A 17,789-nucleotide genomic window follows, 5' to 3' on the forward strand; every position below is an offset into this window, starting at 1 on the left:
GCTAGGATAGCAAGGTGGACCTTTCTCATCCCTGGGTGACAGCCAGGTCACACTGACCTGGCTGCTAGAGGACTACTGTCCACCCCTGGCCGCCCACGTCCCAGATGTCCCCCCAGTGCCCCTGCCCCGCCCCAACAGGGCCCAAAGCATTCCCTGCATGAATCAACAGGAAAGAATGCTCCCAGCTTTGGGTCAGTGGCAGCAGCAGCCCAGCCCCACCCCTGGGGACAATGAGGCAGCTGTGGGCTGGGGTGCCAGGTATGCCTCAGCCCCCTCCTCATGCCCAGCCACCTCTCATGCTGAGCCAGGAACAACACAGAGGGATCGGAAAACGTGGGCTCCACCTGCTGCCAATCACCCACCCAGGCCTGGCTGCCCAGAACTAAAAATACCCTGGAGGCCCCGCGGCTGGCCCGGGCTAGAGCCCAGGGAGTGAATGGATGTGTTGCCCGGAAGTCCGTTGACCTACAAGACTCTGGGCAGAAGCTGAGGCTAGGGAGCAGTAAAAGGAGGAATCTCCCAGGGGGGGTCACTGTGAGGCTCTCTTATTGACAAGTAACAGGCTTGGTCCCAGGCCCAGACCTATGGCTTACTGGTGGTGGGATTTTCACAGCTGAGTGGCTATCTCCTCTCCCTTAAATTCGATTGCTGTGGGGGTCAAATGGGACAATTCAGTTCATCTCAATAAACTTTGACTTGATGGAGACTGCCTGCTTCCTCCTTCGTGCCTGACTGTACTCACAGCCTCAGCCAGAGCCAAGAACCTCTTGATATACAGGTCTGTGTCTGCCTCAACTCTGGGGGCCCTGGAATTTCTTATATATCTCTAAACCTAGATTCTGTCACATGGCTCAGTGCGTAGCAAGCACTCACTATATGCTGGCAGATTGAGTAAGTGGGCCTGCCTCCTGCTGGTCCTTGAGCTAGACCGGGCAGTGTGTGTGTGGGCGGGGGCACAAACAAGCAGATATGATCCCTGTCCTCAGGGAATTTGCAGGGGGGGGGTAGACAATCAACCAACAGATGAGGCATTGTCATCATTAGAACAACTAACAGGTGCAGAGCAGTTACTCTATCATCTCACTGAATCCTCTTAAAATCCCTATGGACAACACTTTCATCACCCTCCCTTTACAGATGATGAAACTGGGCACAGAGAGGTTAAGTGATTTGGCCAGAACCACACAGTCCTTATCTGCAGAGGGTAGCAAGTGGTAAATTGTAGCAGACATACAGTTAGCTCTGTGCCCTGGGTACCAAGTGGGGAAGTTTGAGGATTGAAGGCTTCATGGAAGAAGTGCCTTGGCTGATTGTGGGTCTGTCTCTATCACTCTGCAAATTCACTAAGTAGAGAGGTAGGAAAGTGGGATAGTCATGAGTAAAGCTTTGGAAGCCATGGAGCACGGGATGTCAGAAGTTACCCCATCTGCCCTCCCCCAGGCCCCCAGGGCCCAGGGCATAAGCATTGCCATCTGCCCGCCCCTCCCAGGGTGAGGAGCTGAGAGGCTGAACAGTAGCTAAGAGGAGTCTCTTCCCCACGGGGTATTCCTCAAACCCACCCAAATAAGGCCTGTGCTTTCCTGCCAAATGGGAAGGCCAAAATCTCTTGCAGAGAGCTGTGACCTGGGATGTTCCCAGCAGCCCCAGGGGGAACCTGACGAGTGTACCCAGGGCCATGGCTGCTGGACAAGCTTTCCTCCTCGGTGGCCCTCGAGACTCGGTCTGGCCCCACCTCCTTTGACACTCAGTATAGCAGAAACTGTACAGTTTGGGAATGGCAGGACCTGAATTCTTGTTCTGTCTGAACTGTGTGGCCTCAGGCAAGTCCTTTCGCCCAGTCCAGGGTACAGCCTTCTGCATCCATTTGTGCTGCCTTTGTACCCTGGCCCTCTGACATCCAAGGGCCAAACCGCTCTCCTCTCTTCCTGCATCTTGGCTGTCCCTGACTTCAGTGACTCCTGAGCAGACTGATCTTGTCGTGCCTTAGCTCAAGAATCCTCAGTGGCTCACTGTTGCCCACAGGATATGGAGAATCCACTTTTCTTCCTCCTTTTCCCTCTCCTCCTTTCCCCTTTTGACTTCATTTTTTATATTCTACCTGTCTTTAGGCCTCGCTGTATCCCAGCTCCTCTACTAATTTGCCTATGAAAGTTTACATGAACGCTCTCCAAGTATCAGGTGCTGGGAGAGTCTTAGAGCTGAAGCAGATACAGTCTGTGCCCTGGGTTGTGCACTAACCTGGTGGGAGCTGACTCACAGACATGGTGATGATGGACAGTAGACTGGGATGCAGAAGGCAGGGCACATGGAAGGGCACTGACCATTTCGACACAGGACAGACTTTTCCTTTCCTGGGGGCTGTTTAACCAGGTGCAGGGCTTTTGTTCCAAGGGAAGAGGTGAGAGCTGAGATTTTGAGAAGCTTGGGGGTGGGGAAGTGAGGAGGTGGATCTAGCAGGGGTGGGCTGCCAAGAGAGAGGCTGGCCTGGGAGATGGTTCCTGGGGAGAGAGAGAGATGAGCTGGCTGCTATGGGGAGAGGAAATTTGGAGGAAGACAGAGCTGATTAAAGAGATATTTTATGAAGTTTTGCTTTGTGATATGCAATGTCACCTTCCCCCACACTGTTCCTCTGAAAGCTTCAGAAAAATTGTTACTACTTGATAACATTTGGAGTTGGGCAGGCCCACCTCAGCATTTGCAGGGCCTGGGCATGAGTAAAAGGGGGCCTCCTATCACATGTCTCAGAGTTAAAAATCAAACTAACTCCTCATTAAATAAAACATGGTCTATCTTCCTGCTTTGGCAAATAACACTTTTGGAAAGATCTTGAATCCAGATCTTTCTACCCCCTAGAGTTTGGTGTGGAACATATTATTATGGGGAGCATCTACCCCTGTCCCTGAGCCCCGATGTGGCCCACCCCCTTCCTCTCCCACCTCTGCTCCATCCCACACAGCAAGGGACCCTCTGCTGTGACGGGAACACGCACACACCAGGCTCTGTCCAGACCTCCACAGCCGTTGCCCTTTGGCCGCCCTGAGCCGCAGTGCACAGCCTAGAGGTTTGGTCTGCGCTCTGGAGGAAGGGCTAGAAGCAGCCTTGGCCTCTTGGACAGGGAATTTCTGGAGCATGGGTTTGGAAATGGGGTGGGGGCTCCAGTGGGCACATCCCCTTGGCCCTGGAAACTCTGTGTCCTGTCTGGAGGTGTGTGATTCGACAAGAGCCACACGGATGCCCTCTGATACGTGGAGGACCAGAGCAGGGAGTGCTTGCCCAGGTCTGAGGACAGCTGTGTGTATGGGTGGGGACCAGGAGGTGCCACATGGAAATGGGAATGTGGCTTAGAGGTGGGCCTCAGGGTGGACGTGGGATGTCTAGTCACTCTTGTGGTGTTTAGAGAGCTGTGGGTCATGCAGCCCCAGAGCCAGGTGGGGCCTCACCTTGGCAGGTGGGGGGCACTGAGGCCTTCTGAGCAGGGGCAGGGGTGGGGGGCACTGATTAGAGCCAGGCTGTAGGAATCTTGATCTTTGCTGGTGCCCTCTCGAGCTGGTATTTAACACTTCACAGATTCATACCTTTGCTGGGGGCGGGGGTGGTGGTGGAGAGTCTGGGAAGGGGTATTCTGGGGACGGACAGGGAGGATCTTAAATAATCTGTAAGCTGTGGAAAGAAAGAGAACCCGACTTAGACTCTCCACTTTCTGCCTTTGTCTCTGGGATCCCCAGCTCAAATTTGCTACCAAGAATTTACCACTCCCCTCTGCCCCCTAGCCTGTTTCGACTCCTGCCTCTGTCTCTCACTATATTAGCCCTCTTTGTATAGCAAAGCCCTCACCTGAGAAGGGTCACCACCAGTGTTCTCCCCATCATCAGGTCCCTCCCCCCTCCAGGACCTCCCGCACCCTGTTCACCCTTCTCCCTTTCTCTCCCCACCTCCCGCTCTCAGCCACGTGTGCCTGTCCAAACTACCCCCACCGCCCCCCACCCCCCGCCAGCCCTTCCCCGGTCCCCTCTCATTGCCCCTCTTCCCTGCATACCCTCACTTGGCCTGTTCCAGCAGCTAACACGGGCACAGCGCCTGGACGTGTTTCTGTTCAGGTAAATTAAAGTCATAAGTTCTGGGGGAAATGAGACGGAATGAAGACTCAGAGCTGCGGCCCTGAAGCCTCCCAGGCCCCTTCAGAATCTCACAGAAGCTGGGCTGCCCTTCTCACCCGCCTGTAATTGAACCCCTTTTTTTCCTCAGGCAACACCAGACGAGTTAAATTAAAAAACATTTCTTATTCCACGCTGTTTTCCTGGATCTTTAGAAACAATGAATACAGTCACTGCATTACTTTCCCCAGTGTCTTGTGCCAGATGAGGGCAACAGGGCCTCAGTGGGGTGGCCTGGAAACCTCGAGGCCTGCACAGCATCTCTGCTAGCCCAGGGTCTTGCCTCTCCTTAGCTTCTTTAGGAAGATCATTGACCATTTGGGGGCAGAGCCAAAACGAAGGCTAGGAGCCACTTCTAGCCCCGGATCAACCATTCGTGAATTACTTTGGAATTAACTGAGGCAGTCAGTGGGAAATATGAGTTCAGGAACAGAGCTATTGATTAAAGAGAGGTACACGTGACCTGAACAGTTTTGTATTCTCTTGCATCCGGTTTGTTGATTTAGAACTTCACAAATATTTTCAAGGTTCTTTGTGAGGAATGGTCCTCTCCCTCTGGCTAGAATGTAAGATCCTTCAAGGCTGGGACTGACAGACTCCAAAGGGTTAATTTTCATGTAACCGATGTTCATCTTCCAGGAATGAGGAGAGGCAGCAAGGAGCTGTCTGGGTGGAGAATTCCCTTGACCTGGCCTGCCAGGGGAGGTGACGGTGGGAACCTGCCAGGATAGAGGTCAAGGGAAATCCCTGGATGAAGCAGGAGCTGAGCCGAGACCAGGGCCAGAGGCCTGGAGGTGAGATGGGGAGACATTGGCATCAAAGACCACACCAGAAGTGAGGATTGGGGCTGCAGGGGAGAAGGACAAGCCCCACCGGAAGACAGGGCTTATTGATGGGCCTATTCAGACAACAGTAGACAGAGCAAGAGGCTGGTCTGGCAATCTCACACTTTAGCCCAGCAGTTCTTTGTGGTCCTAGACCAGCAGCACCAGCATCTCCTGGGAACCTGTTAGAAATGCCAGTTTTCAGGCTCCACCTCAGACCGGAAACTCTGGGGATGAGGCCCCAGCATCTGTGTTTCAACATGTCTTCCAGATAATTCTAATGCCTGTTAATATTCAAGAACCACCTCTCTAGACTATATGCTTGGGAAATGTTTGCACTGACAGAGTCTAGAGCCCTGTGGTGGATGCCTTTTTCCTTAGAGTCCCTGATGTGCCTGGTGTGCTCAACCCTCTTGGGGTCCTCTCATATTATGAGGACACTCCTCCACATATGATGGGCTGAGCCCTGGGGGTCACAGTCTTCTACATCCTTTCACAGTAGGGTGGGAGGGCCATATCTTCTGTCCTACGCAGAGTTCTACAAGGACCTCTGCATCCCCAAGGAGAACATCACTGGGGTGGTGGTGGAGGGTTTCCTCATTATTGTCCTCAGGGGCCCTACCCATGTGGGCCAGGAATAGGTGGTCAGGCCAACATCTAGATTCTGGTAGGATCTTCCTGGATGACAGGAATTTCGCTGTCATTTCCATACCACAAACATCTACGCCATTGTGACCATCAGCCTGAAATCTGAGATCTTCCGGGAGACCAGTTGGCCAACAGGTGTCATTGATGCCCATCAGCTCCAGGCAGGCGGAAGGGACCTAGAGCTTGTGCCAGAGGCCCCCTCCTTCCTCCTGGAGCTGGTCCTGGCTTTCATAATTCATAGTATATCTTGAGTTGGGAACAATTCTTCCTCCTAGACCAGTCTGGACACGCCAGTGGCTAAAAAAAGTTAAGAAGCTGCAAGGTTGTTAATTTGTTCACAAGGGAAACTGCCCAGAAAGGACAAGAAAAGCTTCATTTCCTAACCATTAACTGAAAATCACTTTTCTTAGGACAGCTTGACCTCTAAAGTGTGACTGAACTACCCAGGAAAAAATGTAGATAAGCTATGTCTCCTTTTAGCATTGAGTGCCAGTAAACAAAGTGGGAGAGAAGGAATATTCCACCAAGATATCAGCAGAAACTTAACTTCTTAGGGGAAATAATTTCCTCTCCTAATTACCAATTAATGAGCATAAGCTTCTGCCCACCAGCACTCTGAATTACTGTCGCTGTGGTGAGGTGGTGTGATGGGAACTTGGTGTAACGCCTCGTGCCTTTGGCAGGGATTAGTGAACCAGAGCTAATACGTGAATGCGTCTCATTCAAGTTGGGGTGTTATCTTGTACTAAATATCGGGCACGGGTCCATCATATTTGTACAGAGAACACTTTGCTAGGCTTGTTGAGGACGCAGAGAATTAAAAACCCAGTTCCTACCCTCAATGTAAGTCACATAAGTTATGAATTATATTTATATCATTATATGAATTACATCAGCCAGTGGAATCTGTTTGTATAGACAAGATCATTCATTTATTTGTTTGTTCCACAAGTGTTTATTGAGCGCCTATTATTTATGTAGCCACTTTGGGAAACCTAGAAAAGTAAACATAACCCAAATTTCCCAGGCTCTGCATGCTACTGGGGTCATACCAACGGTAAAAGTCACATTTTCTAGATTCTTGTCTCTATTATTTAGGTAGCACTTCCAGCATTTGTTCTTATTTACAGGCAGTTCTTGTCCCTGCCCCCAACCAAATTCTCACCCAGTCTGCAACTAGAAATTTCCAGCAGGTGGTCAACATGTGCTCATAATAAACCAGGCTATAAACTAGGGTTAGACTGCAGCATCTCCCTTAATCTTCCACTCCAGCTTTGCACTCTCCCCACCCCGCCATTGATGTCCATTACCTAAGAACTTCTTTGAAAACTTTTCAAGTATTTGTGGCTAGTTCTCACTGGGAAAAATGCTGAGCTCCAAGCCAGAGGGGCTAGCCCTTGATGCTTCTAAAGTTGACACCTTTCAAGGCCCAGAATTGTGCTACCTTCCCTCAAGAGTGAGGAGAATGCCTCCCACCCCCCGCACCCCCCCCCACTCCCCGCCACCCCTCTCCCATGTTTCTGTGCTGTGTCACCTGAACTCTGGTATGTTTCACTGGCCTATGGCCTACCTTTTCACCAGTTAACACACTGTGCTGATTATTATAGCTTTATAGTAAGTCTTATATCAGAGAGTATGAGTCCTCCAACTTTGTTCTTTTTCAAAATCGCTTTGGTTTATTCTAGTTCCTTTGCTTTATTCTAGTTCCTTTCTAGTTTTTTATTTCTAGTTTTCTAGTTTTATTTCTTTATTTCTAGTTCCTTTCTAGTTTTTTATTTCTAGTTCCTTTATTCTAGTTCCTTTCCTTTATTCTAGTTCCTATGTACATTTTAGAATCAGCTTGCCAATTTCTGCAAAAAAGCTTGCCAGAATTTTAATTGGAATTGCACTGAATTTATACATCAGTTTGAGAAGTGATATTTTAAGATTGCCTTCTAATACATGACCACAATATAGTTCTCTACTTTTCTTTGATTTCTTTAATTAATAATTTGTAGTTTTTGGCCTACAGATCTCGCATATGACATATGGTTGTTGGATTTATGCCTAAGTATTCCACATTTTGATGATATTATAAATGGCCCATAAACATTTTAAATTTTCAAATGATCATCACTACTATATAAAAATTAATATCATTTTTAAATTAGACCATTTTTAACACATTGACCTTGTATCCTGTGAAATTGCTAAACTCAATTCTAATACCTTATATATTCCTTGGCATTTTCTACACAGAAAAATACGTCATCTGTGAATAGAGACAGTTTTATTTCATCCTTTACAATCTGTATGCCTTTTCTTTCTTTTTCTGGTCCTATTGCATTTTGTTGGAACTCCAGTATAAAGATGAAGAGAAGGGTAAGTATGAATATTTTTGTCTTATTTCCAATCTTACAGGAAAAGCATTCAGTTTTTTACCCTTTAACCATTAAATATGATGTTACCTGTAGGTCCAATTCATCTGTGTTGTCAGAGTTACGTGTGTAGTGTTGTTCACAGTATTCTCTTATCCTTTTGATGTGTGCAGGGTGTTATAATCCTGCCTTATTCCTGCTATTGGTAATTTGTGTATTCTCTCTCTTTCTCTTTGTCTTTTTCTTGCTAGAAGATTGTCAATTTTATTGATCTTTTGAAAGAATCAACTTTTTGTTTCATTGATTTTCTTTATAGTTTTTCTGTTTTCATTTTCTGCTCTTATTCATATTATTTCCTTCCTCTGATTTGTGTTTATTTTGTTCTTTTCCTAGGTTCTTGAGGTATATTATTGATTTGAGACTTTTCCTCTTTTCTAATGTAAACATTAGTGCTATAAATTTTCCTCTTAGCACTGCTTGATTTCTGTCTCATGAGTTTTGTTATATTTTCATTTTTATTTAGTTCAAGGTATTTTTTTCACTTGAGAAAGTGACCCATGAATCCATGAATTTTTTAGAAGTGTGTTGTTTAATTTCCAAGTATTTGGTGATTTTCCAGTTATATTTCTGTTATTGATTTCTATTTGTTTCTATTATGGTCAGATAACACTCCGTATGATTTAATTTTTAAAAAATTTGTTGAGGTCTGTTTTGTGGCCCAGGATATGGTATATCTTGGTATGTGTTCCAAGGACACTTGAAAAGAATGTGTATCCTGCTGTTATTAGGTAGAGTGTTCTATAAATGTCAATTAGATTCTGTTGGCTGATGGTGGTGTTGAATTCTATATCCTACTGATTTTCTGTCTGGTTGTTCTATCAATTGTCAAAAAAGGAATGTGGAAGTCACCAACTATAATTGTAGATTTATCTGTTTTTTTTCTTTTAGGTTTTCCTTAACATATATGCAGCTCTATTGTTTGTACATACATACTTAGGATTGGTCTTTTTGGTGAATTGGCCCTTTTATTATTATATAATGTCCCTCTCTGTTTCTGGTCATTATCTTTGCTCTACACTGTACCTTATCTGTTATTAATATAGCTACCCCTGCTTTCTTTTGATTAATTATTGAGTGATATCTTTTTTCCTACCCTTTCCTTCCAACTACCTATATCATTATATTTGAAAGGAGTTTCTTGTAGACAAAATAAGTTGAGACATATTTTTAAAGCCATTCTGTCAATCTCTGCCTTTTAATTGGTGTATTTATACCATTTACATTTAATGCAATTATTGATATATCAGTGCATAAGTCTGTTGTTCTGTTCTGTTTTTGGGGGGTTTTGTTTTTGTTTTGTTTTATGTTTGGTCTGGGGTTTTTTGTTTGTTTTTCCCTTTTCTGTTCCCTGCTTTCCTGTTGCTACCTGAACATTTTTTTAGAACTCCATTTTGATTAATCTGTAGTGTTTTTGAAAGTATCTCTTTGTGTAGCATTTTTTAGTGTTGCTTGAGATATTACATTAAACATATCTAATTTTTAAGTCTACTGGTATTGCCATTTTCCCAGTTAGAGTGAACTGTAGAAACCTTATCTCCCTTTATGTCTCTTTCCCTTTTCTACTTACAATACAGTTGTCTTAAATATTTCCTTTATATAAATTTACAACCATAGCAGACAGTGTTATAACTTTTGCTTCAACTGTCAAACATAATTTAGGAAACTCAAGAACAGAAGAAAATAGGTATTTACCCATCTTTTTATTTTTGTTTTTCCTTCTTCCCTCCTGATGTTTCAAATGCTTTCTTTTTTATCATTTCCCTGTTTAGAAAATTGTTAGCTGTTCTTTTAGGATAGACCTCCTGACAACAGATTCTTAGTTTTTCTTCATCTGAGAAGGCCTTGACTAACCCCTTCATTCATGAAGAATTTTTCTTGCTGGATATAAAATTCTATCTTGACAGTTCTTTTCTTTCATTTCTTTTCTTTCTTGAAAATACGCCATTTATTTCTGGCCTCCTTAGTTTCTGATGATAAATCTACTGTCATTCAAACTATTTTTCCCTTATAAGTAAAGTCATTTTTCTTTCACTGCTTTCAAGATTTTTCTGTTTTAGTTTTCAGAAGTTTGACTATGATGTGCCTCAGCATGAGTTTGTTTGGGTTTATCCCATTTGGAGTTTGTTCATTTTCTTGAATTTATAGGTTTCCGCATTCTGCTAAGTTTGGAACATTACTTCTTCAAGTACTTTTTCAGTCCTGCCCTCATTTTCCTCCTCTTCTAAGATTCCAGTGACATGAATGATGTATATTAGATCTTATGTTATAGTCCTGAAGTTCCCTCAGGCTTTGTTCACTCCTCTTCTTTCTTTAATTCTATTTTCTTTATTGTTTTTCAGATTAGGTCATTTCTATTTTTCTATCCTTGAATACACTGATTCTTTCCTCTGTCCTCTCCATTTTGTTCTTGAGTTAACCCACTGAGATTTTAAATTTTGTTTATTGTATTTTTCTGTTCTAAAATTTTCTTTTGGCTTTCTTTATATTTTCTTTCTTTCTTCTTTTCTTTTTTCTGAAACTTTTTAAACATGCACATACTCAGTATAGATGCAAGTCCCAGGTCCCTATTCAACCTTCTATTATTCCACCCTACATGCGGGTGGGGATTAGATGTCTTGTTACAACCAGGTAAGGGTGGAAATCTAGACTCTCTACTTGGCTTTTGCTAGTGTGAGTGTGTTTCTCAGGTTGTGGGGGAATGATGCCACAGTTCTTTTTTTTCTATGGTACTTGCTGCAGTAGAGCAGTCATTGTCTAAAAGCTTTCTGTCTAGATAGGCTTCCTGATCCTTCGGCTAGAGAGAGTAGGCTTTTGCTGGGGCCTTTGTGGTCTGTGTCTGTTGGTGCTACCAGGTTGCTGGCTTCTTCAGTAACAAGTCTGGGATGTTTGAGGCAAAAAACAAAACAAAACAAAACAATAACAACAACAACAACAACAACAACAACAAAACCTCAGGGAACTCACCATCATGTTGTTCCTTGGGTCCCAAGGTCCTTAGCTAGTTTGCCTTCTTCTCTCCACCTTTCACAGTCTTTTTATGTGTAGGGCATTTATTTACCACCTCTTTCTCTGATTTCTATATCGTGGAGGTTGCCTATGGGGATGTGGAATGGTGCAGAAAACGCATCTGCTATATTCTCTTCCAGTGAGTATGGAATCTTTGATCTATAGTATATTTTACTCTGTGACATACCCCTGACTATTGTGCCAAAGTTGCTCCTAACCTGATTCTAACTTTACTGGCCTCTTAGTCAACCAGACTTCTTCTAGTGTTGACTCTCCCATGGCATACAACCTGCTTTTTGATGCAAGGTGGGGGTAGGCATGGACTGGATTCCATTCCCAGATACCAGCTGTGGCAGGTTGAATAGTGGCCCCAAATGCAATATGTCCAAGTCCTAACTCCCAGAATCTATGAGGGTGAACTTATTTGGAAAAAGGGTCTTTGCAGATGCAATTAAGGACATAGAAATGAGAGCATCTTAGATTTAGGGTAGCCCCAAATCCAATGACTAATATCTTTATAAGAGAAAGGAGAGGGAGATTTGAGACACATGAATACAGGAAAGAAGTCCAGGTAAAATGAAATTGGAGACTAAAATTATATGGCTACAAGTCAGGAAACTTCTGGAACTAACAGAATCTGGAAGAAGCAAGGAAAGACTCTCCCCTGGAGCCTTCAGAGGGATCATGGCCTTACCAACACCTTGATGTCAGACCTCTTTTGAGAGAATGTATTTCTGTTGTTTTAAGTCACATAGTTTGTAGCAATTTGTTATGGCAACTTCAGGAAACCATAACACCAGCCACAGGTGGAAACTTTTGCTGTAAGAGGACCAAACACTGCAAAGATGGAGCAGCTGCCCCATTGCTGAGTCAATGGCTGAACTTGGCCATACCTACAGGATTTGTACCCACTCACTATGGCCTTGACCTGCATGGTGCCTACACTCAGGCTAGCTCTGGGGTGGCTTGCTTGCCCCCACCCTGCCCTGGTAGAAGACACAGGATACAGCCTCTTATCTCTCACCCCTTGGACTTTTCCTAGTAGGACCCTTTTGGGTCACATGGTTAGCTTGTGTCGCTTAGAAACAATAGATACAAACTTTGGCTAATTTAAAAAAAATAACGGAATTTATTGCAAGGATACAGGAAAAGCTGAACAATCCAGGCTGGTACTGGCTAATAGTGCAGGGGACCTGGTTATTAGCCAGAACTAAAGGGCAGTTGATTACAATTGCTGCCAGTGAAATGGTCTCAGCTCATGTCGCTCCAGTAGAAATTCAAACAGAGAAGGTCTGACTGGAGCAGATAATGCTAAGGGGCAAAAGGGTGGAGGTGGAAAGGGGGAAGTTTGGCAGTGCAACCAAGATATCAAGGAATGTGGGGGCCTAGGTCCTCTAAGGGAACATGAGGTGCTGGTACCACAAAGGGGAAATGACGCTGGGTAAACAGAAACCCCAGCTGCCTAGGCAAGGGACAAGAGCTGGTTCACTGTTCCTCCTCTCCCCCAATTCCCCACCCCCAACCTCTACCTCTTCCTGCTTAGTTCCTCAGAAGGAGTAGGGAGAAACCACAGATGGTGCTTTACAACTTTAGAGTATACCTCGAGTCAGCCATGAGTGATAATTAGACTGTGATTGTTCTTTTTAAGCACTTCATTTAATCAATTTACAATCGCCTATGCTGTCTCCAGGTATTGATTATGGAGTCCTGCGTCTTGGAAGTCTTAAAGTACCCTCCTGGGATGTTACCCCTGACATTGTGATTCTCATAGGCGTGTGAACACCCTGTGCTCAAGTCGACCTTTCCATGTGGTTGCTTGAGACACTTTTTCATCTTAATTGTTTCTGAAGACAGGACAGAATAGCAGCTCCTTCTATCGCTGATCTGAATCTAAGTGGGAAGGAGATGCCCAGTTAATGGGGCATACAGCTATTCCCAGGTGGGAAGGATGGGGTTGACTGCGCCAGATGCCCTCTCAGAGAAGACACAGCTACAGCCTAGAGATTGACCGTGAACCCTTGTGAGGATGATAATTGAAGAGAGATGACCCTGGACAGACACCAAGCCATCCCATCCACCCATATTCATCAAGGCAAGCAATAGGGGCTAAGGACTGGCCTGGGACCTCACTAAGCAGAAGGGCCTTGAGAAGGGTCTAGGCAGTGTGGAAAAGGGAAGAGGGGCTGGTCAAAAGGAAGGAGGCAGTTTGCAGTGGTTTCAATTTGGCCGCATGTTAAAAAAGACTCAAGCCTCCATACTACCCCAGACCTATTGCATCAAAATCTCTGAGGTGGTGGTGGTTATGGGTATTTCTGGGCATCTGTATTTTTAGATTCCCAGGTGACCTTGCACGGTGAAGGTTGAGGATCACTGAGTTAGAGCAGGGCCCTCAATCTGAGATCCTTGGTGGGCTTTGGGGGCATCTGTGATGTTCCCCCAACTTGCATGCAAAATTGTCTGTATATATGTTTTTCTAGGGACAGGAACCCATTTCTTTCATCAGATTTGCAAAGTGGACGGTGACCCTCCAAAGGACACAAAGCACTGAAATAAAGGGGATAGGTAGCCTGTGCCAGGGACGAGAGGGGATTCAAGCTATGGTGACTCCGATGTCGGTGGCCCCTTGAAGCAAATCCAGTCACAACTCTGCAAAGCTTCCCTCCCACCCTTAGCTCAGCAGCCAGGTGACCAGCCACCAGCCCTGCTGGGAACCTTCCCTGTCAGCTGCATAAAACCATCTGCAAAAAGAAAGGAGTAAGACTTGGCAGTGGACGTGAAGTAACTAGGGACTTCCCTCAGGCTCATCTCACCCAAAACTAGGGCAGCAGGAACCAGTTCCAAACCCTGTGAGGCAGCGGTTCTCAAAGTGTGTTCCCCAGACCAGCAGCTTCAACATCACCTGGGAACTTACTAGAAATGTCAGTTATCAGGCTCCACCCCAGACCTTCTGAATCAGGAATTCCGGCTGGCCCACCATTCAGTCTCAACAAACGCCCTGCTGAATGACTTCCATGCACCCGAAGGTGAGAATACTGCCATCAGGGAGTGAGCGCCTCGTCATTTGATGGTTGTGTTGTGGGTTAGCCCAGCGCCTGGGTGAGGCTGACCCGGCAGGGTGAAAGCCGTCAGAACCCACAGCTGAGCACCCTCAGCAGCTGCTGAAAGGTGGAAGGCTTCAGGGGCCTGTAGCTGGGTCAGAGGAAGGGCTAGGCTGTCATTTGCTGAATTAGAGAACATGGAGGCTGGGACCGGGACAGGTTTTCTGTCCTGTTTCAGACATTCGGAGGCCTCTGCACAGCTAGTTCTAGCCATCAGCTACGAGGTGTCCTCTTGACTTGTGGAGAAGACGCAGCAAGCTTTACATCACGCAGGGAACTTGTGAAGAAAAGAGGGGACAAGGCACCCGAGTCCTTCAGAATCCTCTTGCTGGTCACAGTAGCGGTACCGAAGTGGCCCCGGATTAGGACATGTGCGGGCTGCTGGCTGTAGCACTACCTGGAGCAAGGGACCCGACAGGAGGGGGATGTACGAGTGTTTGGGGAGCATGAAGGCCGGAGGGGAGGCTGGCAGCAGGCGTCATCTGAGGGGCTCTCCTGGAGGAGCAAGCTGTGGTGGGGTTTGAGGAGCAGGTAGTTATCCAGAGGGATACAAACTGGGCGGGAAGGCGTCTCCAACAGCCTCCTGCGTGGCACTTAGTGGAGACTCCCAGCTGGTTCAAGCAGCTTGGCCACCAGCCTTGCAGGGTGACCGGGCAGGGCAGCTTCTCTTTCAGGGGGCGGGGTGAGGCTGCAGGCATGTAGTGTGAGGTAGCCCTTTGGCTCTTCTGTGGGATTAACACCATTCTTTTACTTTATTTATTTATTTATGTTAATTAATTAACTTATTTATTTATTTTGCAGGGGGGCAGGGAGGGACAGAGAGAGAGGGAGAGAGAATCCCAAGCAGGCTCAGAGCTATCAGCGCAGAGCCCTATGCAGGGCTTGATCTCGTGAACCATGAGATCATGACCTGAGCCGAAATCAAGAGTGGGACGCTTAACCAACTGAGCCACCCAGGTGCCCCAACGCCCTTCTGAACAACCACCTCTCTGTCTCACGCACTCACTCACTCACACTTAATGCCGCTGCTTCCTCTAGGACCTTCACATGTCGAGGGACTCAGACTTCCCTGGGCAGTTTTCAAAAGTGATCTGAGCTGCCCAAATCATCCTTCTCAAATTCATTTGGAATTCAAAGCAAGTGGGGAAAACTGGCATTAATTAAATATGTAATTGATGTCCATTAAGTCTGGAATATTGGTTTTAGTTCAAATTTATGACATGGTTGTATTTTTTATAGCTGCACATATATTGCATATAGGCCATTGGTTCCCTTCATGTAATAAAGTGTTCAGTACATTTATGCCCATTTTATAGGACTTGGAGCATAGCTGGAATATCGTAAGTGATTATGGAGACATACAGTATTTGCTTTTATGACATTGTTGGGGGTATAAATTTGCTGTTAAGTCACCACTGATCAGACCAGTACCCACCAATTACAACCCTGGGCCTCTGGGAAAATGTGGGCTGCTTTACAACGATACATTTTATTATGCAGTTTTCAGGTACCTGTGAGGCAAAATGGAGTCTGTTTGTACATTTACGAGTTGAGGGAGGGTTGAATGTCCCCGCCCTGCGTGTGGCCAAGTCCAGAAAAAAACCTCCATGACTTAAAACACGAGTTTGGAGATTGTGAGCCCAAGGGGGCGTGAGTGACAGATGTCTGCAGGTGAGATCGGGACCCCAGGCTTCCTCTGGCTCGTTGGTCAGCCTCCAAGAGCCCTTGACCTGACTCCTTCCACCAGCAATGAGGAGTTCGAGAATTTCCGGTCCACAATCAATAATACGGATGCTGAAGTCAGTCTGGATTCAGTGGTGAAAACTAGGCTAGACCTGGCCCTTCTTCCAGGGTAGCTCTCATATCCCAGAAATCAGTTCTGCATAACTTTAGATTTCCAGAAAGATGAAGCAGGGCTCACTCTGTTTTAATCAACACCAGAGCTGGGAGAGAGTTTAGGGAACTGGGGTCCAGCATCCTTCCTTGAAGTTTAAAAAAACGATAACAACAACCGAGCAACAAACAAACTGACTTTCCCAAAAACATGCCCTGTGCCAGGCCCTCACTAAGGGTTGTACAGGTGTCGCCTCATTGGACACTCAGGACAGTCCCACAATGGAGGCGCTGTTATCACCCCCACTTACAGATGAGGAAAGTGAGGCCAGCAAAGTCGAGGGGCTTGTCCGTGGCCAGCCAGCCCAAAAGTGGCTCAGCCTTGAAGTTGGCCTCCTGGTTCAAAGCCTAATCTCCCGACCATCTGCTCTGGAGATCTCCCTGCCATTGAGCTGGGGGGTAGAGGGTTAGATTCTGGAGGTCCAAATTTAGGGAAGTGAGGAAGAACAGAGGTACAGGGGCGGTCCAGAGAGAAAGTTCAAATTTACTCACCACTTTCACCAGAGGGGAGTTCTCTCCTGTGGATCAGATCTGTTCCCTGGCCCTTATGTCCAAGAACTGTTCTCCCGCCATCACCCGCCACCAGACCCTGCTTAGCTGGGCAGCACAGATTTTGCACGGCTACAAAGTAACTTTTCTACCATATTTCAAGAGAGGTTCTCTCTTCCAGCATGGCTGGGAGGTAGGCACACTTGGGGCCTAAGCCTTGATTTAGACCTGACCACCTCACAATTGAAACACCCTTGTCAAACCTGCAAGCATCAATCCCAGTAAATTGAGGTTCAGAGAAGTTAAGAAGCCTGCCGACAGGCACACAGCTAAGTCCAGGCTAAGACTCAGTTCTCCTGTGATGAAGGCCAGTCTTTCCTTGCTGATACTCTTGTTCCCCTGCGTCCACCTGAAGCCCCCGCCTGAGGTGCTCTTGACCTTATGCACACCTGATGTTTTGGGGAATGACCCACCATAGAATTCACCGCAGGACTTCGTTTCTGTTTCGGCTCATTGGGTTTTCCTCTCTACCTCGGCAGGAGGTCAGTGGTTGCCGGGGGTTATGGTGGGGGGAGAGTAAATCTACAAAGGGGCAGCATGAGTTTTGGGGGCGATGGAACCATCCTGCGTCCTGACTGTGGTGGATGTGAATCTATCCACGTGTTACTGTGCACCCTTCTGTGCTGGAACACATCTAGCTCTGACTGTACCAGAAAGAGGGACTTCACGGGGAAGAAGGGGGTTCTGGGGTCCATCCTGCGGGACCCCACCTTTTGCTCTCCAAACCAGCAGGACAGCCCTGCTCCAGACCCCGGTCTGTCAGCGGGTCTGTCTACTGGTGGCACTTCCCTCAACTCTCTAAGGAGTGGCCACACCAACTGTCCGCCTCCTTCCCCCATGGGGTTGGGCTGGTGGGACCGGCAGGCTCCAGGGCTCTCTCTGGGCTCCTCTGGGACCAGCCAAGAGGCTCCAAAGCCCTTTTCCCTCTGGATGTTGGGAGCAGCAGATGGCTGTGGGGGACAGAGATGTGACCTCCATGTGGTTATTCCTTTGAGTTATGCTCCCTCCCTAGGGTCCCAGAGAAAGAAAGGCCACCCTCGGCTCCCATGCCCCAAATCACACACATACTCAGAGAGAACAACGTGTAGTCACTCCACCTGCCACTGGGAAAAGTCCCCCCGAAATGGAATTAGCCTGAATTGGCCAACTGAGCCAGGAGCCCAGGGCACGTGGGCATGGATGCAGGGAAGAGACCCAGGG

This window comes from Prionailurus bengalensis, chromosome D2 (genome assembly GCF_016509475.1).
Source record: "Prionailurus bengalensis isolate Pbe53 chromosome D2, Fcat_Pben_1.1_paternal_pri, whole genome shotgun sequence".
In the NCBI taxonomy this organism is placed as follows: Eukaryota; Metazoa; Chordata; class Mammalia; order Carnivora; family Felidae; genus Prionailurus; species Prionailurus bengalensis.